Source organism: Crinia signifera, chromosome 9, assembly GCF_055691185.1.
Source record: "Crinia signifera chromosome 9, ASM5569118v1, whole genome shotgun sequence".
Lineage (NCBI taxonomy): Eukaryota > Metazoa > Chordata > Amphibia > Anura > Myobatrachidae > Crinia > Crinia signifera.
In genome coordinates this window covers 97,515,058-97,542,777 of record NC_139225.1, presented here as the reverse complement: position 1 = coordinate 97,542,777, position 27,720 = coordinate 97,515,058, and the positions used below count along the sequence as shown (strand labels likewise).

Sequence of the window (27,720 nt, the reverse complement as noted above, 5' to 3'; positions counted from 1 at the left end):
CTTTGCGGTGTGAACGGGTAAATCGGGTCGATCGACCCATTTCCCGTTCACACTAAGGAGGAGGCAGTGCTTGGAGCAGCACCAGCTCTAAGCGCTGCTTCCTCCTCCTCCACCCTCGATGATGCTCCGCCGCGCCCCCGGATGACGTCAGCGATGGCAATATTGGTGGTTTGCTGATGCGATGTGACAGACCGCACATGCAGGGTCGCACCGGGACTGAACCGTTTCAAAGTCCAGGTGCGACCCTGCATTTGCGGTCTGAACGTGGTATAAAAGACACACACCACTGCTGCTTTCGCCTGCATGTGCTAGGGCAAGTGTGGTATGGCATCATTATAACCAATAACTTCTATCCTCATAACCGTTTACTGTATTTTTTTTTCTGTAACAAGAAAAATAAACAGTAGTAGGAGAATGATTTTTGACATGACACCAGGGAGTAAGGGGCCTTAGCATACATACTAAAGCATCTTATACTCTCAGGGTAATGTACTGCTCCCCAGCACAAAATATCCATTTACAAAGTAGTAAAGCATTGCATATCCTTCTTAATACAAGGCTATGTCCCCTACCGAATAGATGGATGCACAGTATCTGAGTGCAGTGTATGACATGCAGGATGGATGGGGCTAGGAGAGGACCTGGAGCAGCGGGGATAAGGTAGGCACTAGAGCCGGGAGAGCTCCAGATAGGAGGGGGAGGAAGGATGGAAGGAGGACCCAGCTCTCTGGCAGCATTAGCCGGCTCCACTTCTCCTCTGTGCAGCTATGAGGCCGGTTGCTAATGATGTTGTTAGGCGCTGCTACTGGGTGACCTAGTTTCTGTGCTGCCTCTCTGCAGCTCACTCCCTCTCTCCCACTCCACACTCACACATACACAGGCCGGGGAGGAGGAGGAGGAGCGGGGCTCCCGGCAGCGCTGTCCTGTTTAAGTCTGCTGCTGCTGGAGAACCGGGCTAGGTGTCCTAGAGGTGCCCTCACTGCCCTGCTCTGGACTTGGCACAGGTGTTGGCTGGGGAGCTGGACTGGATTACTCTGATCTCCCTGGTTCTTATTAGTGGATACTTTTTGGGATACTGAATCATTATGACATGTTGAGATTTGGCTCCCTGGCTCCCAGTCTGTTGGATTTAATCATTGTTCTCCGAAAAGGTGCAGGGATCATCACTGACCTGGGGTCCTGGCATGGACCAGGCTGGAGCTGACCAACATTAAACCAAGGTATGTCCACTATCTCTAAGATGTGTGAAATGAGGTGGCATCTTATTGGATTACTATTATCACTATATGTCATGCTATTGACTCTATCTATCTATCTATCTATCTATCTATCTATCTATCTATCTATCTATCTATCTATCTATCATCTATCTATCTATTTATCTATCTATCTACAGTATATAATCTACAGTATATAACAGAATGTAACAGAATGATCAGCAGCAGCCTTGCCTGTTACTTATATATAGTGCTGGAGTCTTCAGAGTACTGGAAAAAGTTGTTGAAGTTACTTAAACCCAGTGTAGCTTGTAAGTGTCTGGTCATACAGCCCAGTATGTGGTCACTGATACAGATTATACCTTCAGGGATGATGATGCCAATTGCGGATTCCCTCTCTAATAGGAATTTTCCACTCCACAGCACATCACCACTTTGCCTTTTTATGTTTCATTTATCTTTTTTTTTTTTTACTTTAATAAACACACCTCTTTCTGGACTTCATTCCAGGATCCTGGCATTCGTATAAAGATTGCTTTAATTAGTAGAGCTGGATACAGTTTATTACTAAACATACTTGGTAAAAACACATTTGGAGAGATAGTTTCAGTTGGTATTGGGAAATAATTCTGTTCTACTTGGCTGTGTACCTGAGTTTAGTTGCAGTGCCAGCAAGCCAAATCCTGTAACCTTAAAACAGAGTACATAGGGCAGACATCAAACGCTGCTTTTATTATGTGACAGTGTGTATTGCTTTACTGATGTTGTGTTCTGTATGTATTGTTCCATACTGCAGCATGCTGGGCTGAATGGGACTTTTACACTGGAGTACTATCCTTCCAGTGCACAATCTTTTAGCACTTATAAGCATATATTTACTATCCCACAGTTGCATATATATATAAATGCATATATAGATGGATGGATAGATATAGATATATAATCTATCTATCTATCTATCTATCTATCTATCTATCTATCTATCTATCTATCTATCTATCTATCTATACAATTAAAAAAGATAAAAAGAATATATATATATATATATATATATATATATATATATAAAGTTATGAGGATATATATATATATATATATATATATATATATATATATGAGAAGTACCCCTTCAATGCGCTATATAAATTAAACTTAAGCAGCAACTCTGTTAGTCCCCCCTGTTAGTGGGAGAAGTGGGAAAATAAATTACAAGAGAGAAACAGAGTGCGCTCCTATTCCATTACTCCACCACAAATTCAAAATTTAACAATTTAATACAATTTTTAAAACTACAAATAAAACAGTTTTTTCATCTGTGTGTGATACAGTTCAGTATGACAATGAAAATACCCAACGCGTTTCGTCGATACGACTTCCTCAGGGGTACATTTCCATGTATTGATTGGGTAGTGAAAGTATTCACTCCCGAGTATGCAACCTTCTTAAGAATAAAATAGGATCCCTTGGAGATCCTTAATATAAATGCATAACCGCATCAATTTCGTAGGTTTCCGTATGGGGTTCCTAGATAATGGAAATGTGGTTCTTATGTTTTCCAAAGGACTCCTCAAGCAGGGTCTCAGCAGGCTCACAACAAACTGACTGCAGGACCAGTATATATATACTCTGCTCCAACAACAAAATGCTATGTGAAGCGATACTAATGCATACACTGTATGCGTGTACAACCTGTAGCTAACCATAGTTGCCAGTCACTCTTATAGACGTTTGTATGGCATTTTTGATTTTTCATTCTAATTCCAAAAATATTTTTTGATGATGTCAATGCTGGATGAACATTGTAAATGAACGCTTTAGCTTATGTTACATGTATTTGGTCATTACATCACTATCATGTACATTCTGGGAATCCATAAACTGTTCTCTATTCCTACGTATGTATTTCCATAAGCTTCCAAGGATTGATCAACCTGGGCGTCAACAAGACTTTTTCCAAGTATGACATCTAAATGTATGTCTGTGGCGTACTCTCTCCCACTTTGTAGCTGTACTTGTTACACAAGTATCGTGCAATATCCGATTCATTTCAATTACTTGAGGAAGATTTAGGATAGTTTCTATTGTGCTATAATATGCTACTTTTAAAAAGTTTTAAAACCTGCAGCAGACTGTGAGGCCCCTTTTCCTGCTGCATGAGTTGGCATTAATAAAAGTTTAATAAAAGTCTGAAAGTAATGGGCATGCCTTGTAGGTATGCAGTCTCTCTGCCCATGGCTTGGCATGACACAGCAGGGTGTAACAGGCAATTCCTAAGGTGTGCTCCTCTTACTCCAACTATCTCAATAACAGCCTCTTCTTGTTGTCACGTTAGTAACTAATACCTGATATTTAGTCAAATTTGGGTCTTCATCTTTATTCCGTGTGATTTTGGATCCATTTCAGTCTGGGTATATAACAATGTGAAACTACCACTGTACTTATATATTTGTCACACCAGTAATATGGATCAGGGATATTTAAGGTAATCCCAACTAATTTCCCGCCTGCTGTACCTGCAGGCCTCCAATCAGCTCCTGTCATTGCCAAATGTATTAAGCCTCAACAAGAAATAACGTGGAAAGTGATAAAGAGTGAGAAAGGACCAGCCACACTGCCCCTAACTGTTATTAAGCAAGCACATCCTGTAACATGACTGTTTGGAGCTGATGGGCTGGTCCTTTATCTCTTTTTATTCACTCTTCATTTTTTTTCTCTTGTTAAGGATTAATAAATCTGCCCAACAGTCTGTAAATTTACAAGGTGGGTACACACTATTTTAATCAATCGGTGGTACTGCCAGACGAATGATCTACTCCATACACCCTGAACAATATCGTTATGAACATGCAGTCATTGACGATATATTGTAAGTCAACTTTTACTGCATGTTCAGACAACAGGGGGGTCGTTAACAGTCCACAGGATCTCATTCACATGCATATCTTTTGTAAATATTGCATTGTGTGTACCCAGCTTTAGGAGAAGCTGTTTGGTCTGCACTTTATCTCTTTCGACATTATTTCTCGCTATACTGTACATACATATACCCCAGACTTAGGGGACTAAGGGCCTTATTCTGGTTGGTGCGGCCGGGCCGTACGCATACGTCCCGGGGTTTTTAATGATCTGCGCATGCGTACATTCGCTAATGCGCAGGCGCGAACACTCCACAACGCTTACGGACGGGTCTCTACGTGCGAAAAAACCTGTACGCGAGTGTACGGGCATTGGGGGCGGCATAGGGGCGTGATGAGGGGAGCGGCCGAAATAATGAGGGAAAATGGGCGTAAATATGGGCGTACACGGGGGTGTGCACCAAAAATAAGCGGTGCTACTACCGAACGATCGACTAAAGCACCGTTCATTTCGGACACAAAACAGGCGGCCGCCAACCGCCATCTCAAACCACCCCTACAGATACCGCATGCCAGCGTGCGCCTGGGTTTGCTAATTTACGCTGATTACTACCAAACACATACACCTGAATGTAATAACCAATGCTGCAGTCTATTAAGTCCAAACCATGATTTCACTACCTGCAAGCCACACACAGCACTCAAACACATTGGAAGCTTATCTTTCTATACTTCTCTACATTTAAAGGTTTGTTTAATTTAAGGTAAGAATCTTTGTAAGACCTGCTTATATATGCTAAGCTAGGTATTTGTTAAACAGTTAGACACATTCACTACGTGCTTTCATAGACTTTACACAGTAGCACACTCAATCTACACAAGTCGACATGTGTCAACGTGTTCACTCTAATACAAACATAGGTTTTGTATTTATGATACAATAACATAAACCACATCTAACACCTACAAAGGATGTTTCAGCAATGTTTTAAGCCCATGGCCACTATTTTGCACATTAATTAATTCAATCAATTAATTAATTTTCATAATTATAGTTGAAAGGCAAGATTTGCAGGTCCATATATGTGAAGGGTATGTCAGCGTACACGGACGTACGCTCACTCTCACGAGCGGTGACATAAGCTGACTTTTCTATTGAAAACAATAGGGACCCGTCCGTGCAAGCTGGCGTACGCTCAGATAGCCGCAAGAAGTCGGTGGGAAGACGGCCGAGAGACGTCCGTAAACGGTGGTGTACGCTCAATTGTACGCCAGTTGTCGGAGTGTAAGGGCTGGCCCGTCCGTGTACGTTGGCGTACGCTCAATTGTACGCCACTCCCCTTTGCCGTTGTTTCTGGCCGTACGAATGCGGCTGAGTTGTGGGTGGACTTAACCCCAACGGCCGCGTACGGATAGCGTACGTTAATAGCGAACGTACGCACGTTTGGCCGCTACGATCAGAATAACCTCCTAAGACTGAGAGGTTGAAGAAAGTGCTGGGGTGGGGAACAGAAAAATTTGGGGAGGGGAGAGATAGGCAGAGAAAGATGTGTTACTGGGGGGAGGGGAGCTTCAGACAGAAAAAACAAATAAACATAAGCCAGACATTACTGCTTATATACTCTATAGATTGAATACATGTCGTCGGTTCTACTTGCTGCTTGTCGCAGAAATCGTAGGCCATGTGCCATAACAAGTATGCCCATGGCAAAGGATTGCACAAGATTGCAAACTCTTCCAGTAAAAGTGCAGCATAAGGGCTAATTAGAATCGCAATGTGGATGCACATGACAGCAGAAGAAGGACCGGGATTCATATAGTAATCATGATGTTAAGAATAACTAAGGAAATATTTCTATACATTTGATTAGGGCTATAAAGCAGTCAGGTGCATGATGTTTGTATGACTTGCCGACGGTCGGGATCCCGACATTCAGTATGCTGACATGGGAATCCCGAACTGCTGTTATGCCGACAGGGAGGGGAGCACAAAAAATCCCCATGCGGTTCTATCCTTCCTCTATGGGGGTCGTTGGTTAGGACTGCGATTGTCGGGCAGTTGAACAGTCGTGATTGCAGCGTCGGTATACTGATCATTGGGATCCCAACTGGCACCCATGATAAATGGCACCAGACAAAATATGATGGGAGGCAAAGGTCTTCCAATCTTGGTTCCAGATGTGTGAATAAACAAGGCACCTGGTTGATAGTCAGTAGGTTAACACCATATGTTCAACAGCATATGATAGACATGGTCTAATGGTCGAGACATGAAAAGGTCGATATTATGTTTTTGTTTTTTTAAATCATACTGGTAAGGAACTTGATTGGTAGCTATAGACGTCTCCACTTGTTCTCATCTCCCCTCATTAGAAGGCTTGACACATTTCCTCATAGTTGTTGCAATGAGGGCACTCAACTGTCATGGCAAAACTATGTGTCCTTGTTTAACCTCTATATATAGAAACGTAGCAACATTTATTTTAATAGTAGCGGTAACCCCAGTGTTTCCCTGTGTTAAGCTACTCTTTATGTTTTTGTTTTATTACTCCAATGATATGTAACTCCTGATGGGTATTATTACTATTATAGTAAACATCCTAATTTCTAGGTTTTATTATGGATCACTACGTAAATATAATATCTCTATAACAAGTAGAAGCGGATATGAATCCAGTCCCTTACTGTAATTGATAATAGACCTAACCTAAGTTCTTTTTGATTGTCGGTGCACCTGCCATTAACTTGACAACTATTTATCATATACACCTTCATTGATCTGCTACTGCTTGTATTGTTAAGGTAGGATTCATATCATCAAAACTTTGGAAAGCTAGAACCTTTGTTATGAGAGTCTAACCTACTACAAGCATAAAACATAGTTACTTTCAGACTTTTAACTAACTGTACTTAGAATATTTCTGCATCTTTACTTAAAAGTTTGTACCGTAACTAGAATGTCTTCTTCGGACAGTATTGTCATATGCAATGGTCATCTCTAGAACATCAGCTGGGCATGTGGAATATAGTTTCACCAGACTACAGTCTATAATTACTTACAGTGTCTCTGTTTCACAAATCATGTAGACCACAATTATAACACATGCATAAAGACAGTCAGACTGGGGCATAAAGTACCCACCAGAAGAATGCAATCCTAACGGCCCATATATGAGGGTTGTGGTCATCCACCAAATTGGGTGTAAATGCTTGGAGTAATTTTTATGGAACTGAACCAAGAACTCATGTTTATTAATGCTCCACTAGGTAACTGCTGCTCTAGTAGATTAAAGGTCCATAAACACTGGGGGATTTTGCCCAGTGTGCATGGACAACAATGATGGGGGAAATCGCTGGGCCGTAACACACTCAATGCATACGAACTGAGCGTTTTTAGCCTGTTTTAGCAATTTTCCTGAGCATAGACAACTTTAAATAGTAGGACATTTTAAAAAGCCATCCACCTTGTTGCTTAGCTGCTAGTAATACCAGTAGATGAGCGTCTGGGCCAGCAATGATGTGGGAGCACACATCAGCAATCATTGCTTCCCCGTACACACTGGGCGGCTTTCGAGCTGAAAGCCGCTCAAACAAGTAAACTAAGCGTCTTTCAGCTTAAAGTCGCCCAGTGTGTATAGGCCTTTACAATGTACAATTTAAGTCTGGAACATAAAGATGTGGGACCTCAGGCAGTGAGGCCCAGTGAGTATTTCCCCTGGGCCCCGGTTGTCCAGTCCAACTCTGCATCAAGATAGCCATTAATAGCATGTTTTATGCCCGGGCAGAGGCAGAACTCTGGGAGGCAATGGAGTCATCTGCCGCCGGGCTCCTGCTCTCAAGGGGGCACCTCTCCTCCCCTGCAATTTTAAATCCATTAATTGAAAGCCATTGATATCACTTCAGAGTTGGGAAATATGTGTTCTATCTCTCTCTATAGATATACTGTATATATGCCTGTTATATTTCAAAACAGACATACAGAATATACAGTATATACTTTATATAAGGTTTTGTGTGTGTATGGGGGGGGGGGGGCGCAATACACATCTTGCCTCCGGGCAACTGGGACGAACTCACGCCACTGTGCCCGGGGATATACAATAAAGGTAGGTTTGATACACAATATGCATGCATCAGTTTGTCGGGAACCTTACATTGCTACTCGTTGTTGTTGCCATAAATAGACAGGTGACTGCTTCCCCCAGGACAAGTGAGAGCATCTGAAAAATTTGCTAAATTCTATTACCAACTATCATCCCCCTGGAACTTGTTTTAAAAAATAGGCAAGTATTGGGTTAGGGTACATCATAATAATAATAATAATAATAATAATAATAATAATAATAATTATAGATCAGAAACTGACAAAGTGCAAAGCTAAAATGTTCCTTTGCCTTAGGTAAAAGCACATTAAAAGTTGCGCGTGCTATTTATATTATAAAGTGAAAATAACATACGTTTAGACCTGTAAGTGGTCAGAGTAATGTCAGAGTAATGTTTATTTATATATATTTATGTTGTTCCCATTAGCATCTTCATGTTACAGTACACTACGCTGTTGACGAAGATACTTGACTTGGGCAACTTATTTGATCATTTTGGACAATAACCCAATTGAGAATGAAGACTTTAAAAAATATGAACTGCATTTTTCACTTGTATTTTTCAATGTGTATAAAGATGTTATTTTGTTTTGTTTAGTTTTGTTCTATTACGTTGTGAACATAAACATTGAGCAGCTGTCAAAAAGGAGAGATTATATAGCATAATATCATATCATCCAAAGCCCAAATTCACAGAACTTACCTATTATTACAGATATATACTTTGCAGCACTTGGAAACATGGCTTTTCATTCATATTTTGATAGTATACTGAGGTCATCTTATCACAATATGTCATAGTAGTCAAGTGGTGCTTGCATTAATGCATGTAAGCAATGAGAGACGTCTATGCATAAAGTGGATTCATTGATTTTTTTATTTGTGGGGGTATATTTATATTAGTTAAGTTAATGTACTGTATTATTTTATTGTTGTCAGGAGAAGATACAAATCATTTCTGATGCTTGGACTTCATTAGGTGAGACTGTAAAGGACAGGCTGACCTGGTTTTGTCTTGTCAGTTACACAACAGCTTAAAGATAAATGTAAGACTGAATGCAGGCAGGCTATCATCAAATTGTTGATATGAAATTGTATAACTTTTATAACATTTAATTACATGTCACATGTGCTACAGATTGTAGAATAGTACCTAACGCAAATAAATGCAGTTCTAGAGGTCGATCCTATTAATTGCGAGGGATGCGAGGTGCTGTTCTAACGGTGTTTAAACGCGGGCAACGGTTCCTGAATTACCCCATTTCACACACTTTGCAGGCTCAGATTCACTAAAAATTGCTTGCGTCTCTATGGGGCAATGAACACCAGTGCGAATTCTGGGTGCCGTAAAGTGCATCCGGTGCAGTGATGATTCGCACTTGTGAATTAATGTTGTCTAATAGGATCGACACCATAGTATCCATACGTATTGTAGTCTCTATGTTTACCATCAGTTTATTTAATTGGGAATTACAGTACATCAGTCACTTTTGCACTGTTGTTCACTGTTCTAGATTTTGATGTCTGCTCATTGTTATGAATAATGGTGCTGCCTGGTGCACTTGCAGCAAATATGCCACAATGCGATAGAATTAATGGGAAAATGATGCTATACAAAATTATATGGATTATATTTACAATAAAATTGATTTATAAGACAAAAATTTCTGTACAACATAAAGGAAAATGAATAATACAAAGAAAAGGCTAGCATGGTTACAATTAATAATATCAAATACACTATTTACTGGAAAACACATTTCTATGAGTTTATGGGGAATATTCAATGGATGCCAGATTCATTCTGAAATTCTTTTGACGAAATTGATCCATTATCCATTATTCAATGCAGTGACCAAATACGGATGTCAGGTTTGGCCGCTGATTGATGCTTACCTGGCCATCATGGGGACCGGGTGAGCGTGGCGGTGGTGGGAGTCAGATGGAGCTGGGATGGGGCCTGTAAGGGGCCGGGTGAACTGCTCTCACCCTGCCCGGCGGCAGGACAGGAAGTGTGGCAGAGCGGAACGGGGGGTGGCGGGAGGCGATAGGAGGGTACGGGAGGCTGCTGCTCACCCAGCACCGTCCTCCCTGCCTCAATCTGACATCTTTTCATGTCAGATTGAGGTTGCTGGAAACATGGCCAAAACCTTTCGGTTTTGGTTGTGTTTCCATCAAAAGCAGGTGCATTCGCAACTATTCCATCAATCCACCTGGTTTTCGCCAGGTCGGAACATTCCGATCTACTGAAAAAAAAAACAGCTAGTATTGAATAGATCGGAACCCCTTCCGACAAATTCATGTTGAAAACTGCCGTCTTTTCAACAAGACGGCAGATTCTATATCAATTGAATATACCCCTATTATCTAAATAATGGATTTTCTATAGGATTTATGAGGCGAATATAGTTAGAAACTAACTATATTCGCCTCATAAATCCTATAGAAAATCCATTATTTTCTAAACTGAAACTGTAGTAGTGCTGGATAGTGGGAAGACCCATGAATGAAAATTAAACATTTACATAGTTAAACATAGGTTCAAAAGTATAAGCTATTCATTTGATTTTACAAACTGATAGCCCTCAATGTAGATATGTCATTACACCTTCACTGTACCTCGGCTGGACTTACATGTGCCTTTTGCGTGTCTGTGTGAATTTGCAATGCACATACAGTAAGTAAAACACGCCTATACACTTTCAAGACATATCTGCCCTGGTCACCAACCTCTCACATAGAGACCTATCCATTAAGTTAATGATCAGGTCCCCAAAAAATTACTATCTAGCTTGCTGCAGACATCATTCTGAGCAATTCAACGTTGCTCTAGTGTGGATACAGCTTATGTGAAGATCATCTGTCCCTGCAAATCTTTGAAACCTGGCACTCCTGAGTATGACTCATCCATGTTAAGGTCCTAATACACTATGTGACTATGTCACCCGGGACCTTCCCAAAAGGCAGTATCGCATGTGATACATCGCATGCGGTGCCTCTGCCACAGGGAGGGGATCTGACACAGAGATCTTACGCAGAGTACATATGATCACCAGCAGGGCCGTAACTAGGGGGGGGCTGGGGGGTCACGCGCACCGGGCGCTGGAGGTGAGGGGCGATGTGAGGTCCGGTGACAGGTGTGTGGACGCTGTAGCGGCATGTTACTTTGACTCCGTCCATCTCCTACTAGCGCGGCTGCAGGAAGCGCTGATGACTTCGAAAAGACTTGCCGGACGCTGATTGGCTGAATTCAGCCAATCAGCGTCCGGCAAGTCTTTTTGATTTACTGCTTGTATATATTATTTACCTAATATATAAAGACGCTTAAAGTGGGCATCTCGTGCAGCATGGATGGTGTAATGGTCAGAATTACTGCCTCCCAGCAATGAAGTCATGGGTTTGATTCCCACAATGGCCCTAACTGTGCAGAGTTTGTATATTCTCCCTGTGCTTGTGTGGGTTTCCTCTGGGTACTCTGGTTTCCTTCCACAAACCAAAAATATACAGATAGATTAATTGGCTCCCAACAAAATTGACCCTAGAATGATTGTGCGTGTACATATGGTAGGTAATATAGATTGTAAGCTCCACAGGGGCAGGGACTGATGTAAATGTTCAAATATATGCTATAAACTTCTATAGAATATGTGTGCGCTACATAAATAACTGGTGATAAATATCCACGCACATAGAACATAAGCATTTCACTCTCCTACTGTAAACCCAGATTACTGACACCTCTTTACCAATTAAACAAAGTTTGATGCATAAACTTTTTATTAGAAAAATCCTATGAATCATATTTTTGGGCATATTCTGAATTCTATCATTTGTGCAAGATTTAGCCATGGAGCAGAAAGTACAGTGATGCAAAACTTGGGCATTCCTGCCTATTATAAATGACCTTCTTATTGGTATTCCATAATGCACTGAATTAAACAATTCATCATCACAGACTTCACTATACTAAGACAATATTAAAAAAGGTTTCATATTTAATATATTGGGCCAAATGGAATAGGGTGTGAGAATCAGAAATTGAGAGATTTTGGGAGAGTTTTCCCATTTTTTAAAGCGCCAATCATTTTGCTATGTAATTTATTACCACTTTAAAAAAAATCTCTCACCTTCTGATTCTCACACCCTATTACATTTGGCCTATTATATATTCCAAATATATTGTAGAAACAAGTCTTTGCATCTAGAACCCTATTTTGCATGACTGATTTTCAAGATGTCATTTTTAGTCTGTAAGACTGATACAAAATCACTTAACCACACTTGTGGAAAAATAATGTTCTCTCTCTTTCTCTGTAATATTTTATTTTTATTTTTGTAGAATGCTCAAATTTACTTCATTTTGTTTTATATGAAATCTTTCTAAAGAATGAAAAGTTGCAGCAAATAAATTAAATCAGCTCAGATAATACAATTTAGCAAAAAAACAATAGAGTGTCCTGTTGTTACTGCTTATTGCTGATGCCATTCATGTCTTAATTCAGACACATCATTATTTTATGACAATTGATTTTTTTTCTAATGTACTTCTTCTTGACACTGTTTGATGGGGTATGGTTTATTAGGTCTACAACATGATGGTCGACAAGCATTTGTTCGACACCATTAGGTCGACATGCTGAAAGGTCGACATCTGTCTAGGTCGACATGCTGAAAGGTTGACAGGTCAGTAGATCGACACAAACATTAGGTCGACATGGACAAGGTCGACAGTGAAAAAAGTCAACGTGGGGTTTTTCAGGTTTTTTTTTACCTGGATGTCGACACAGTCGACATGGACACAGGATAAAGTACACCGCATACCCTCGCATGGCTCACTGTGCTCGCCATGCTTTGGGCATGGTGCTTTGCTACGCTCGGCACACTATTTTATTCTTCCGCCATGCCCTAGTGGATGGTAGGGCAGGAAATACAGCCTGTGGGCATGTCAGCTCAAAAAGCTGTGAAAAACCCCATGTCGACCTTTTGACTGTTGACCTAATGGTATCGACCCGATGCTTGTTGACCTAATGCTTGTCGACCTTATGACCATATCCCGTTTCATGTGTCTTTTGTTCATACGCCAATAAAAAAAATATAAAAAGAAATAAAAGCAATCAGAAAGCTGACATGAATGTTATGTTAAATTGCAAAATGTCAGCATTAGCCATATCATTGCCAGAATGTCAACTTTGTGAATTTTGACAGTTAGCATGTTGACATAGCGTTTGTCGTGCATTTAAACCTAACAGCAGGCTAACCCTATACTAACATGAGCTGTTGTCCTGCTCCAATAAACATTCATGTTGACATTATGTCAGTGTCAGCATTGTGAATGTTGATGTCAGACTATGTCGCCATTTGAAATGTTGACATTTTGACTACATACAGTACCTTTGGACAGCTAACTACTGGTATTTAATATGTGTTTAAAAATGCATGATCAAACACATTTTACTTTTATTTCTATTACGTTTATTGTACTGAAGGTGCAGAATAGATGAAACAGAGAGCATTCAGAAAGACTCAAACCTCTGAAATACAAGTAACACTAACATTAGTTATGAGTTCATTGGAAACTTGGAAACGATTGTTTTGGTTTTCAGTAGTTATCCTTCACTATAATCCCGAATAGTGTACAATTTACTGATTCACATCCATTGGGTAATGCTGGGTACACACTATGGTGATGGATCGGCTGCCCTGCTGATTCATTGACCCATCAGGCTATTGATAAGTGCATAGGCACCTACCAATCGATGTGACGTGTCTGATGTCACAGTAACTGCTCCAAAGCCATGGCTGGTTGAAGTTGTGTCAAGTTAAAGCTGCAGATCCCTCAGCTGTCTATTGTGAAAGTAATAACCATTAGAAATAAGGCTGATCCTTATAGGCCAGTGGTTCCCAAACTTATTTGAATCAAGGCACCCTAGAGCATTAAAATATTTTCAAGGCACCCCTACGCCAAATGCTTCTTATCAAGTAATTCCGAAAAAAAAATATTAAATGAAGTGCATTGTGTTTATATGTCACAGTTATGTGGTGAGGGACAGGATTTGCTTCTGTTTGTCCACATATATTATGATTGGCAGCCACAAGCACTGGTTTTGCCTGGTACATTGACCATAAATAATATGAATTGATCCTGGTCCACCAACCCAAGGCACCCCTACAAGTGTCCTGAAGCATCCCAGGGTGCCTAGGCACACAGTTTGGGAACCACTGTTATAGGCTATTGCTGTTCAGTGGACCCATAGGATTTTACCAGTGTGTGCTGGACTTATAGATGTACCCTTGGGGTGGAAGCAGTTCTGTGGGAGTTTGGGCCTCCATACAATGTGGCACGGTGAGGACATCCCCCATAATTGAATTCCCCCAGTTAATTATTGATTTATACTATTTCATATACTATGTTCAGCTGCTCAAACAGATATCATTTTAGAGCTAATCATGGGAAGAATATGGGGGTAATTCAGACCTCATCGCTGCTGAGCGAATTGGCAGGGTCCAGCAATCGGGTAGATGCCGCCCTGCTAGAGTGAAATCCCACCTTGATGTGCACGCTGTGTGAATGGATGTGTACACTTAGCATAGAATTCCCAGCTGAGTGAAAATGTCCAAAGTCTTGTGAATTCGCAAAGCAGCGATCAGGTCTGAATTGGGCCTTATGTCTCTTCCTCTATCAATGCTATTTTACCCTAGGCAAAATTAAAGTTAGTGTAGCTGGGGTGCCAGGTGAGTCACCAACAGTCGGGATCCCAATGGTCCGTATACCAACATCGGAATCCCAACTGTACAACTGTTGCGATTCCAATCAACTGGGCTGTTCTCCCTCGTGGCTCCACGAGCCCCATAAGGGGAGAATAGAACCTGTGGCAAGCAAAGCAAGCCACTGAGTCCACAAGGAACTTTTTGGCTCTCCCCCCTGTCAGAATACCAGCGGGTGGGATTCCGATGTCGGGATACTGACCGCCAGGATCCCGACTGCCAGCAAGTCATACCACACCTGTGTAGCTGTGGGTGGTGCGTGGGCTGAGGGCATGTACGAATTGCAGCTTGCACATGCTCAGTTAGACTTAAGATTCTATTTCTGAATGAAGATGTGGCAATACAATAGACCCTACTTGGCAACTTTTGAAGTTTCAGGGAGATTATAGTTGGTAATGGCACAGCACCCCATTGAGGGGGCATGTCATGCTCCTCCCAAAGGGCGTAGCTAGTTCCATATATGGAGAGATTGTGAACGTGGCCCCTAAAATCGTGGGTGTGTACTACTACATCTGAGAGGAATCTTTTAAAATGACTTATATCCAAATGTAGATGAGCCCCAAAGCAGTAAAGTGTTTGGAAATGGTGCAGATGATTTAATGTAAATGTATCTAGCTCTCATTCCTTTTTTCCCCAAAAAATGTAACAGTGTAATCTGGGCTAGATTAAATGAGGGAGATTGCTAGACTAATGAGGGAGAGAGGGAGATTGCTGCTATTTCAGGGAGTCTCCTGCAGAATGCAGGAGGGTAGGCAACTATGCAATAGACTACACCAATGCTTCCCATACTGGTCCACTTGTATTAGTAGTGCTCTGGGTGTGTGGACCAATTCGGATTATTTTGATAAATACTGTAGATGTCTTTCTTCTGTAAAAACATCACATGATAATTCACAGGCAATGTTATGTACTTTGTCTATTATGTTAACATTTCTTTCTTAAGAGCATAGCAAATCATTTCTTAGGTTCTCCTGCCAATAACTCTGATGTTTACTCATTAATACTCTTTAATATTCATCACTGCCTAGGAAATAGCTTACTTTATGCAAATATGTAAAACGGTGAAAAGCACTAAACGTCTGTAACAGAAAGCATGCAATATATATTTATTATTTTGTTTTGTCTAATCTGCATGCTGTAATCATCAAATACTATACTGTATACACAGTGCCGGTGCAAGGCAGGGAGGGAGGGTGGGATTTTGCTCAGATTCGTCCGCTATACGGGCGCCACATAACCCTACCCCTTGCAGCGTTTCGGGGGGGGGGGGGGGGTTGGGTGATGCGGCGACCACCGCTAAGTAACTCCAGGGGTAGGGAGGGGGATCGGTGATGCGGTGGCGGCCGCATAGTCAATCCGGAGGGGGGGAGTTGTGGCCGTCGCCGGTGCCACTCACCTCCATGGGGGGGAACCTACTGCAAACTGGCGCCCTCCAGTGGCCGGCACCCTAGGCAAATGCCTAGAGCTGCCTAGTGGTGGCGCCGGCCCTGTGTATACAGTATCTAACTATAGGTCATTTTAAAGTAGTGTATTTACTAATTATCAATGTCATATGGTATATATTTTGGAATTGGGCTCAAGTTAAAAGCTGTGTTCCTCCAGGGTCTGTGCTGGGTTACTTCTCTTTAATATATTTATTAATTATCTAGGTGATGGTCTAGTGAGCGAAGTGTCCATTTTTGCAGATGACACTAAACTATGTAAGGTAATTAAATTGGATCAGGATGTAGTCTCTCTACAGAAAGACTTAAATAAACTGGAGGATTGGGCAGCTAAATGGAAGATGAGGTTGAATATTGATAAATTCAAGGTTATACATATTGGGAGTAGAAACAAGACGGCGATCTATACATTAAATGGGGAAAGTATGGCGCCATTGTCAATGGAGAATAATTTGGGGGTGCTCATTGACAGTGGACTTAGCAGCACTGCCCAATGTCAATGAGAAGTGGCGAAGGCAAATAAGGTATTAGCAGGCATAAAAAGGAGCATAGTGGCAAAGGAATATTTCATTGCTTTATAAATCTTTGCTACGGCCTCATCTAGAATGCAGCGTACAGTTCTGGTCACCACTCCATAAAAAAGGACATATTGGAACTTTTAAAGGTCCAGAGAAGAGCAACAATATTTATTAAGGGTTTAGATTCATTGGGTTATGAGGAAAGGCTAGCCAGGTTAGGTAAGATTACATTGGAGAAGAAGGGTGACATTTAATTGAATGCGATTTTTAGTAACTTTTCAAAATCGCCAATTATTGCACTTTTTAAAATCGCATTTTAAGTGCGATAATGATTTTTAGTCATGAAAATGTGCGAATTTGAGGAAATGTGTGAATTTGTGTTAAAAAAAATGGCGTGAGGTCCCCCTCTTGAGCATAACCAGCCCCGGGCTCATTGAGCCTGACCTGGTTCCAAAAATACGGTGGACAAAAAGCATAGGGGTCCCCTGTATTTCTGAAACCAGCCCCAGACTCTTGGACCAGTCCTGGTTCCAAAAATACAGGGGACAAAAAATCTGGGGGTCCCCTGTATTTTGAAACCAGCACCGGTCTCCAACAGCCCGCGGTGTCATGCCACAGCTGGGGGACACTTTTTACATAAAGTCCCCGGCTGAACCATGAGCACCATGGCTGGTCAGCCTTGGACAAGGTCCCTGGGGGGGGGGGTGGGGACCACCCTAATAAAGGGGTCCCTCCCCAGGCTTCATCCAGGGTTGAAGCCCGGGGCTGTCAAAGACGTCCCCGGGCTTTGGACGCCGGCCTGATAGGGTTAAAACTCTCATTCATAACATTGCTTTATACAGGTGAACTACAAGTGCCAGCAGGCCTCCCCCGCATGCTGGGACTTGGCAAACCACAAGTCCCAGCATGCAGGGCATTAATGGGCCTGCATGCTGGGACTTGTGGTTTGCCAAGTCCCAGCATGCACCTGTAAAAAGAATGTTAAAATAAAACACACACATAGAAAAGTAGAACTTTATTACACACACACCTCACTTTCACACACAAAAAAAAAATTACACATTTTTTAAGACAGGACCATGCACAGATCTCAATTCACCTGTTCGCCTGTCAGAACCTGGTCTGCATGTGTGGCGATTTTTAGACACATTTTTATGAATTCGCATCTCATTAAATATGTGATTTGTATACTTTTCAATGGGAAAACATCTGGATGCGATTTCCAGCGTTACTAAAAATCTCACATTCTGAAGGTGTGAATTCAGCAGTTTTTTTTACAAAAAATCGCACAAATCACATTTTCGCATCTCATTAAATGTCACCCGAGGCATTTAAGAGGGATATGATTAATATATACAAATACAAAAAAGGTCAATACAGCAGACTAGCTGGTGATCTGTTTACCAGAAGGACTGTACATAGGACACGCGGTCACCCCCTAAGGTTAGAGGAGAGAAAGTTTCTCACATAGCATAGAATGGGATTCTTTACAGTAAGGTCATTTAAGATGTGTAATAAGGTTAAGGTTGTGCAGGCAGGTTCACCTGATACATTTGAAAATAGGTTAGACAATTTTTTAGCAGAGAATATTATCCAGGGGTATAATCATTAATTATAATGTACTATAGTGGCCTCAAATTGGACAATCACTTAATAAGGGACTCTGGTTTATAATGAATAGATGGTAGTAACCTCATCTGGGTCATTTACACCGAGATGAGTTATAGTTTGAACTTGGTGGACTAATGTATTTTTTTCAACCTCGCAACTTGTTACTATGGGGCAGATTTATTAAGCTCGGTGAAGTGATAAAGTGTCTGGTTTTTATCACCGGCCAATCAGCTCCTACCTGTGAAGTTACAGGCTTGGTTTGAAAAATGACAGGTAGGAGCTGATTGGCCGGTGATAAAAATCAGTCACTTCACCGAGCTTAATAAATCTACCGCTATGTACTGTTACTATGTATATTAATTTATGTTCATTTATATTTTGTTATATATTCAATGTTGCTTTTTATTGACATTGTAAAAAAAAAAAAAAAAACAACAAGCACAATAAGAACGGGAAAAAGGATGGAAAGGGGTGGACTGAAAAGAAAGGATAATGGAACAAGGGAGGGAAACACAGCTTAGGAACAGTTTTTGTTCTATTTGCTCTAAAACCATTTACATGTATTTTGCCTGTTATCAAAGCATTAAAAAAAATCTGAGTAATCATCTAAAATGAGTATTAAAGGCTGAACACCATTTTTATTCCTTTCATTGGAAATGCTGTCCACATTTGAGCCACCCCTGCTATTAAGTCAGTCATTCTCCTCCCAATCCTTACGTCTATCAGGGTAAAAAGGAATCTACACTGATAAAGTAAATCTATCTGAGCTATCCAAATAGCTGGGATGTGTTTGTACATTGTTGGCCTGATTGAAAATTTTCAGCAAATCAAAAAAGAGCAAACAAGTTGCATTTATATTTTGTATGCCGGGGAAATACTGACTGCATTTGCATGTAGTGAACAAATGGTATGACTCACAGACCAATAGCTCACTAGGTCAACATTGACAAAAGTTTGACATTCACTAGGTCAACATTGACAAAAAAGGTCGACAGAGGAAAAATATCGACACAAACTAAAGGTCGACGTGGTAGTGCTCGACACATGAAAACGTTGACATGCGTTTTATCAGCGCGGACCTCCCCATCCAATCCACTTCCTAGTAAAGTGAGTGGGTTGGGAAGAATAAGGCCGATAATTGCGGATCCCTAGGGATAGGGCTTGATCAGTTTGACATGATAACATGATACAATGAGAATCGTCTCTTTTTAACTCAGCTCCATAATGGACCCACAATTCCTGGCATTTTGCTGTGAATGGAAAGGGCCTAGTCACATTAAGAAACCATCCCCAGAATGGCCACTGACATTTCCTCTCTGGATTTCTTCAAGAAAGGAGAAAAGAGGATGGCAAGTATATCCATATCCTGATTGAGGCAGCTAACTGGATTTGCTATCGGCAGCAAATACCAACCTACCTCTAATAGCTCCTTACAACTGTATGTTAGTGTAGCTAGCCAAGAAAATACTATACTGTAGATGACTCCTACAACTAAATGATGAGTGGAGGGGTGTAGAGGTTCTGCCCCAACAATAGCAGTCCTCAGCAGTTATTGTCATGCGTATACGATCTAGGTGTAATTACTGCTTACTGTATGCTTTACATTAATATATCTCATGCTTTACTTCAAATAAGGGAACTGTTATGCTCGGTCAGTGCATTCTGGGCACCCTTGTTGTATCCCTTCCTCAAATATTGTAAGCACTCCCCTCTCAGAATTGCTCATCCAAATATTACCATAGAGTGGGGGAAGGGCAGTGTCTTCTAAGGAGTGTTGCATTGGGCTGTGACATCATCCACTCAGCCAGATAAAGAGTTGTCTGTGTACTCATAATGTTAGCGGTTGCCGACCTTGGCAGGTGCACTGCAGTGGCCATAAAGACACTAAATGAGTGACATTGTCTCAGTCAGTCAGTGTTTTAGGCACCATGATTGCCTAGATTTGCCTAGTTGTCACACAGGCCATAGGCATATACACATACATGAGTCTAACAGTGAAGCAAATTCAGGGTTTTAATAATACCACTTTCAGACCGGCAATCCGGCAATTACCCAGCATTTTGTGTTCTGGGTCATTTTGCCGGGTGCAGTCTGATCCCCTCTCACACCAAGCAGCAAATTACCAGGTTAAAAATTTCATCCCAGTAATTTGCTGGATAACACAGTTATTTCTTCGGTGTGAAAGGGTCAACACGGGTCTTAAATCCCAGGTCGTTGACCCTGCTCTTTACCAGGCGATCCGGGATTTAAAACTCGGGTTGACCCTTTCACACCAAAGAAATACCCCTGTCATCCAGCAAATTGCTGGGTTCAAATTTGCTGCTCGCTCAGTATAACCCAATCTATATCTGTATGCCTAAAGGTCCATCAATAAAAGCTTAGTCAGCATGCTATTCAGCATGCACATTTTGCTTAACATTCCTTGTTTTTTCATTGTCTGTGGCTTGGATAAGCCGCAAACACTCTGCACAATTAAATCTGAGCACTAAAATAGCTTTGGCCTAATATCCTTAGTGGCATGGATACTACTGAACAGCATTCACTGTCACAGTCCAAATATAGATGCTAGAAGACAAAGTAGCTTCAGTCTAGAAGAGGAGGCGGCTGCTCGTTTTGTAATTAGTGGGTCATCTTTGTTTTGCTGCCGTCTGTGAATCTTATGAGTTACTGTATTCTTCATTCCATTAAAAATCTTTATGGACTGCACTGTATTTAACAATCTATTTTATTACATGTCTAGCTGGGATTGGCACGAAATCCCGGCAGTCGGAATCCCAGTGGACAAAATCCCGACCGCCAAAATCCCGACAAGGGGGCGATGTGGATCTCCCCCCCCCCCCCTTGCGGGCTTGCTACGCTCACCACGCAGCGGCACACTAATTTATTCTCCCTCTATGGGTGTCCACGAGGGACAAAGTGCAGGGATTTCGGCGGTTGGGATTCCGGCGTGGGGATTTTGACCGCCAATGTTCCGACCGACGGGATTTCAACTGCATCCCGTCTAGCTGGTGCAATAAAAAATAGCTTTTTTTAAATGCAATTTTTCTCTATTTACGCATCAAAGTCAATCTAACTAGACAGCAACAGAGAAATGCGAGTGCCCTTATACTCTGCGGTGACTTCTTCCCCTTGACCATCCCCTAGGACCATCCCAGGCAGCAGGATCGCAAGCGATATATCACATGCTGTCCTTTTGCATTTGATATATCGCATGTGATCCCAGCCAAGCCTGCCCAGCTGCAGAAGGAATACAAGAGATTTCTTCTGCAGCTGGTGTGACTTGCTGGCTCCGGTGCGTTGCGCACAGGACCGCACATCGTATCAGACCTGCTGTCATTCACCTGCAATTTGGGGTTTTACTTTTATGTCCATTGTAAAGTTCCTGGCTTTGCATACTAAATATTATTTTTAGTTGTATTTATAAATTAATTCAGCCTGTTGATAGTTAAGCCAGGTCAGGTCTCACTCCACATGTGCAAAACCATCCCATTGTTCAGAGCTGGGACCTATAGCACCCTCAACCCTGCAGCATGTGCTCGCTGACAGCTGGCTCAGCATGAGCTCTCACGGTGTCAGTAGAGGGAGGCAGACCAGGGCCCCTGCCGGGCCCCTCCCTGGTCACAGATCCAATTTAGGTGCGTGGTTTCAGAAATGGAGGGGTTGTTCATAGACAGTGATTGGGAGGTAGTGGGGTTCCTAAATAGGCTCACAGAGATGTCGCTGTCACTGTTGTGTACAAAGAAGCTAAATTGCTCACAGAGAAGGCCATACTCAGATGGAGAATCTGTTCCTGCCATAGGACTGGTGCATCTAAAAAAAAGGAATTTTTGCAGACGCTGAAAGTTGGTGTCTCAGTCGGAGAAAGAAATGTACACCAGAAAGGCCTTTGTAGTGACATTAGCATAAGCACCCAGGCACAGCGGCGGATAAGGACACAGGCGCTCCCTACCTGACTCAGAATCAGGCCCACTTTGTGATTTAGCACTTACTATGTGATTCGTACAGGGGTTGTGATAAAGTTTTAGTAGAAATAAGTACAAATGTGTTTCCATAAATACAATTTATAGAGTTATAGGCCGGTATCCAATTAGCTGCAGTACTTTGCCGCCGCTTACGAATTCCCCGAGACACTGCATTTATCGGGGATAATGCTGCAGGTGCCTCAAGCACCTGAAGAGTCTTTTTTTCAGTAATTGGATAGTGCAATAATAATTGTTCTGGCTATTTGTATTGGCCAGCAATAGATCGCACCTAATAGGATACCAACCAATATATTTGTCATCATGTAAAGTATATACTGTATTAGTCAGGGCAAGAGAAGTTTGCCTGTAGCCATATCCATCATTTTGGGGGAAGCAGATGGAAATCACCCACTCCTCTGTTCAGAGCTATGGTGGTCACTGCTTCCCCAAACTCTCTGTCTCACATGGGTCAGTGCGCGCGGCATCTATTCACTACCTTCTCTGTTCAGAGCAATGGTGGTCACTGCTTCCCCAAACCCTCTGTCTCACATGGGTCAGTGTGTACGGCATCTATTCACCCACTCCTCTGTTCAGAGCAATGGTGGTCACTGCTTCCCCAAACCCTCTGTCTCACATGGGTCAGTGTGCGCGGCATCTATTCACTACCTTCTCTGTTCAGAGCAATGGTGGTCACTGCTTCCCCAAACCCTCTGTCTCACATGGGTCAGTGTGCACGGCATCTAATCACCCACTCCTCTGTTCAGAGCAATGGTGGTCACTGCTTCCCCAAACCCTCTGTCTCACATGGGTCAGTGTGCACGGCATCTATTCACTACCTCCTCTGTTCAGAGCAATGGTGGTCACTGCTTCCCCAAACCCTCTGTCTCACATGGGTCAGGGCGTGCGGCATCTATTCACCCACTCCTCTGTTCAGAGCAATGGTGGTCACTGCTTCCCCAAACCCTCTGTCTCACATGGGAAAGTGTGCGCGGCATCTATTCACCCACTCCTCTGTTCAGAGCAATGGTGGTCACTGCTTCCCGAAACCCTCTATCTCACATGGGAAAGTGTGTGTGGCATCTATTCACCTACTCCTCTGTTCCGAGCAACGGTGGTCACTGCTTCCCCAAACCCTCTGTCTCACATGGGTCATTGCGCGCGGCATCTATTCACCACCTCCTCTGTTCAGAGCACCGGTGGTCACTGCTTCCTGAAACCCTCTGTCTCACATGGGTCAGGGCGCACTGCATCTATTCACCACCTCCTCTGTTCAGAGCAACGGTGGTCACTGCTTCCCCAAACCCTCTGTCTCACATAGGTCAGTGCGCACGGCATCTATTCACTGCCTCCTCTGTTCAGAGCAATGGTGTTCACTGCTTCCCCAAACCCTCTGTCTCACATAGGTCAGTGCGCACGGCATCTATTCACTACCTCCTCTGTTCAGAGCAATGGTGGTCACTGCTTCCCCAAACCCTCTGTCTCACATGATTCAGTGTGCACGGCATCTTTTCACCCACTCCTCTGTTCCGAGCACTGGTGGTCACTGCTTCCTGAAACCCTCTGTCTCACATGGGTCAGGGCACGCGGCATCTATTCACCCACTCCTCTGTTCAGAGCAACGGTGGTCACTGCTTCCCCAAACCCTCTGTCTCACATGGGATAGTGCGTGTGGCATCTATTCACCACCTCCTCTGCTGAGAGCAATGGTGGTCACTGCTTCCCCAAACCCTCTGTCTCACATGGTATAGTGCGCGTGGCATCTATTCACCACCTCCTCTGTTCAGAGCAACGGTGGTCACTGCTTCCCCAAACCCTCTGTCTCACATGGGTCAGGGTACGCGGCATCTTTTCATCACCTCCTCTGTTCAGAGCACCAGTGGTCACTGCTTCCCCAAACCCGCTGTCTCACATGGGTCAGTGCACTTGGCATCTATTCACCCACATGGGGCAGTGCAGCCAGCATTTGAGTCAGCGGGACAGTACCCAAAAAGTGTGATTGTTCCACCAAAAGTTCTGCTCGGGCAGAGGTAAGTGCACAAGACACAGGAGTACATATACTTTTCATTTCTCAGTCCTTTTGATGACAATGTGACAGTTTTGAGACTATATATACAGTATATCATCTATATATATATATGTGAGATGTCTGTGTGACTCTGAAACACATCTGTTGGCAGCAAGTGAAACAATCTACTGTTGTCATTATGATTTCAAAAGAGTAAACATAGTTGTTTGACAATAAATGGCTTCACCCAACCACTAACCATGAGTGAAAGAAAAGTCTGTGAGTTATCATTCATAGTCTCTGACAAATGGCCTGAAAATCACACATTCTGGTAGGGTATGTAAACTTATGAGCACAACTGTATATATGCAAAATAGAGATAAAGAAGTGCACTAATAAGCAATAATGTAAAAAAAACAAGTTACTGGAAATAAATGCTCACATAAATTGAGGTAAAGGTATAACTGCTTGCCAGCCTGTACATAAAGCCAGTCACAGCATACACAACAGATGGGACATGATGAAAACGGGAGAGTGAACACCGCTCAGCCGCCGACTGGAGACTGCAGACCAGGCGCTCTCACCGCCATGATCGTGGCGGTGAGACTGTCCTCAACTTAATTGAGGAATGAAATAACTGTGGATCACATTGTGCTGGTACTATGGTTAAACAGCATTCGGAGACCCTCAGTCAAGTTATCAATAGATGGTCAAAAGTTTACTATTTATTAACGGGCTTGCCTACCCTCCCGAAATTTGGGTCCTCCCCCCCCCTCCCCCCCTCAGATGGTGGGCAATTCTCCCGCTTTCTGTTTATAGCCGACACTCCCCCCTTGCCTGCTTGTTTAATTACCGCAAATCGCGGGCCTGCGGTGGGGGATGGGGCTTAAGCGACGCGATCGCTGCATTTATCGGCCCACGAATCATTGTATTTTCTGGCATGGGGGCGGGGCCAAGTGATGTCAGCCTTGCCCCGCCCCCCTGATGTGTTGCTTCTCCCGGAGAGATGATCTAAAGTAGGCAAGTATGATTTAGGAGTATATGGAAATGAATACTGTAGAAACACCTCTATTGGTTTCCTGTTTCCTTTGCCAATACTTCATCCATGCATAAAGCCAGGGATTCTGTATTTTAAACTCATACTCATGCTCTTTGTTACAAATTGTTGTTAAAATACTGTTTTCAATTTTCTGATCTTCTTCTGTGGAAAGTCAATGTTAGATTGTTACAAACATTAAGGATCTGACCTATTTTTTATGATATCACTAAATATACTTATGAATCCTTCCAGCTCTGTTGGCTGTCTTATTTTGAACGGAATCTGGTTATTACAGTATTAGCTTTTTCTGTTATAGCAATCAATGTGTAACCACGTAGTATTTGTTTTGGTCCTTTGTCCCTTAGTTTTGCTATTCTCTGCGCAGTTCTGACTCCTCTTCAATATTGTTACACTGATGCTTTTTTAAATGTAATTTGTAACAGTCACAAGCATGTCAGCAGTCACATTGCTGGAGTTATAACTCAATTATGGATAATGGACTTGTGGACTCAGAACAGAGGCACGTGCCAGTGGATTTTTTACCCGGGCAAAGTTTGGGCTATACTGAGCCCAAAATACAGGTCATGGCCCTCTGTTTGGGTTCCTAAGTACTGACCTGGTTAGCACTGGAGTAGCAACTAATCATTAGAGTCATTAGACTGGGTCAAAAACAAAAGAGAACACAGGTGACAGGAACCGGGCACATTAGTAGCAGGAATCAGGAGCAATACACAGAAAGGAACAAGAACGACTTTCACTTTTTTTGTCCCGAATGTCGACACAGTCGTCGTGGACACTGAAACATAGCACCGCGTCCCCTCGCATGGCACGCTGCACTCGCCATGCTTCGGGCACACTATTTTATTCTCCCACCATGCCCTAGTGGATGGTAGGGCATGAAATTCCACCTGTCAGCACATGTCGGTTCAAATAAAAAAATTAAAAACCCAGTGTCGATCTTTTGACTGTCAACCTAAACCATGTCGACATATTGACCTTGTCGACCTAACCCATGTCGACCTAGACTCATGTCGATCTTCCTGCATGTTGACCTAGACTCATGTAGACCTAATGGTGTCGACCTAATGACCGTCGACCAACATGCTAATGACCGTATCCCGTTAAGGATGACCTACGTTGTCCTCGATGTACAGATAATGGATTGCATCTTTACCAAACGCCATGCTGCAAAATGCTCCTAGCAGTAGATCCCTCTTGCCGGCATCAGCAAATGTTTATGCATTGCGCCGATTCCCTGCCACGGAAAGTTCACTCGCAGAGGCAAATTCCTTCTCAAATGGGCAGAACCCATGGGGGTTATTCTGATTGACTCGGAAAGGCACAATCACTCTCTAATGGACAAAACCATATGTACTGCAGGTGGGGCTGATGTAACATGTGCAGAGAGAGAGTTAGATTTGGGTGTTTTTTTGTTTCTGTGCAGGGTAAATACTGGCTGCTTTATTTTTACACTGCAATATAGATATCAGTTTGAAGTACACCCCCAACCCAATCTAACTCTCTCTGCACATGTTACATCAGCCCCACCTGCAATGCACATGTTTTTTTCCATTAGAGAGTGATTGTGCCTTTCCGAGTGAATCAGAATAAACCCATGTGCACTGCAGCTGGGGCAGATGTAACATGTGCAGAGAAAATTAGATTTGGGTGACTTATTTTGTTTCTGTGCAGGGAAAATACTGGCTGCTTTATTTTTACACTGCAATATATATCTCACTTTGAAGTAAAACCCCACCCAAATATAATTCTCTTTGCATATGTTACATCTGCCCCACCTGCAGTGCACATGGTTTTGTCCATTTGAGAAGGAATTTGCCTCTGTGAACCAGAATAAGGCCCATTGCGTAGCTTTTTAGTTTAATGAGCTATAGTAGAAAAACGAGCAAAGCTGATATATAAGCATCTTCTCCACTCTCTCTCTCTCTCTGGATCAGATGTACAAAGTTCAAAAAGTGATAAAATGGAGAGTGATAAACCACCAGCCAATCAGCTCCCACTTGCCATGTCACAGGTTATGTTTGAAAAATAACAAGTAGAAGCTGATTGGTTTGTGGCTTTTTGCTTTTGGTTTAATGGCATGATATCATCATGCTCCTGGTATAACATAATTGGAGGCAGAAGTGTCACTTAATCTCGTGACACCTGGTGTGCACTCCAAAAAGGATGGGTGGTGTAATATAAA

General features: G+C 42.5%; 1 protein-coding gene across 2 annotated transcripts in view; it reads left to right on the top strand.

Moving 5' to 3' along the window:
* The first annotated feature begins 723 nt into the window (after positions 1-723).
* PASD1 (PAS domain containing repressor 1) overlaps positions 724-27,720 on the top strand; it is a 159,583-nt gene continuing 132,586 nt past the window's right edge. For both annotated transcript variants that reach the window (XM_083159434.1, XM_083159433.1), the window contains exon 1: positions 724-1,220. The gene's annotated coding sequence lies outside the window, so the exon portion shown is untranslated. The remainder of the gene's footprint in view (positions 1,221-27,720) is intronic.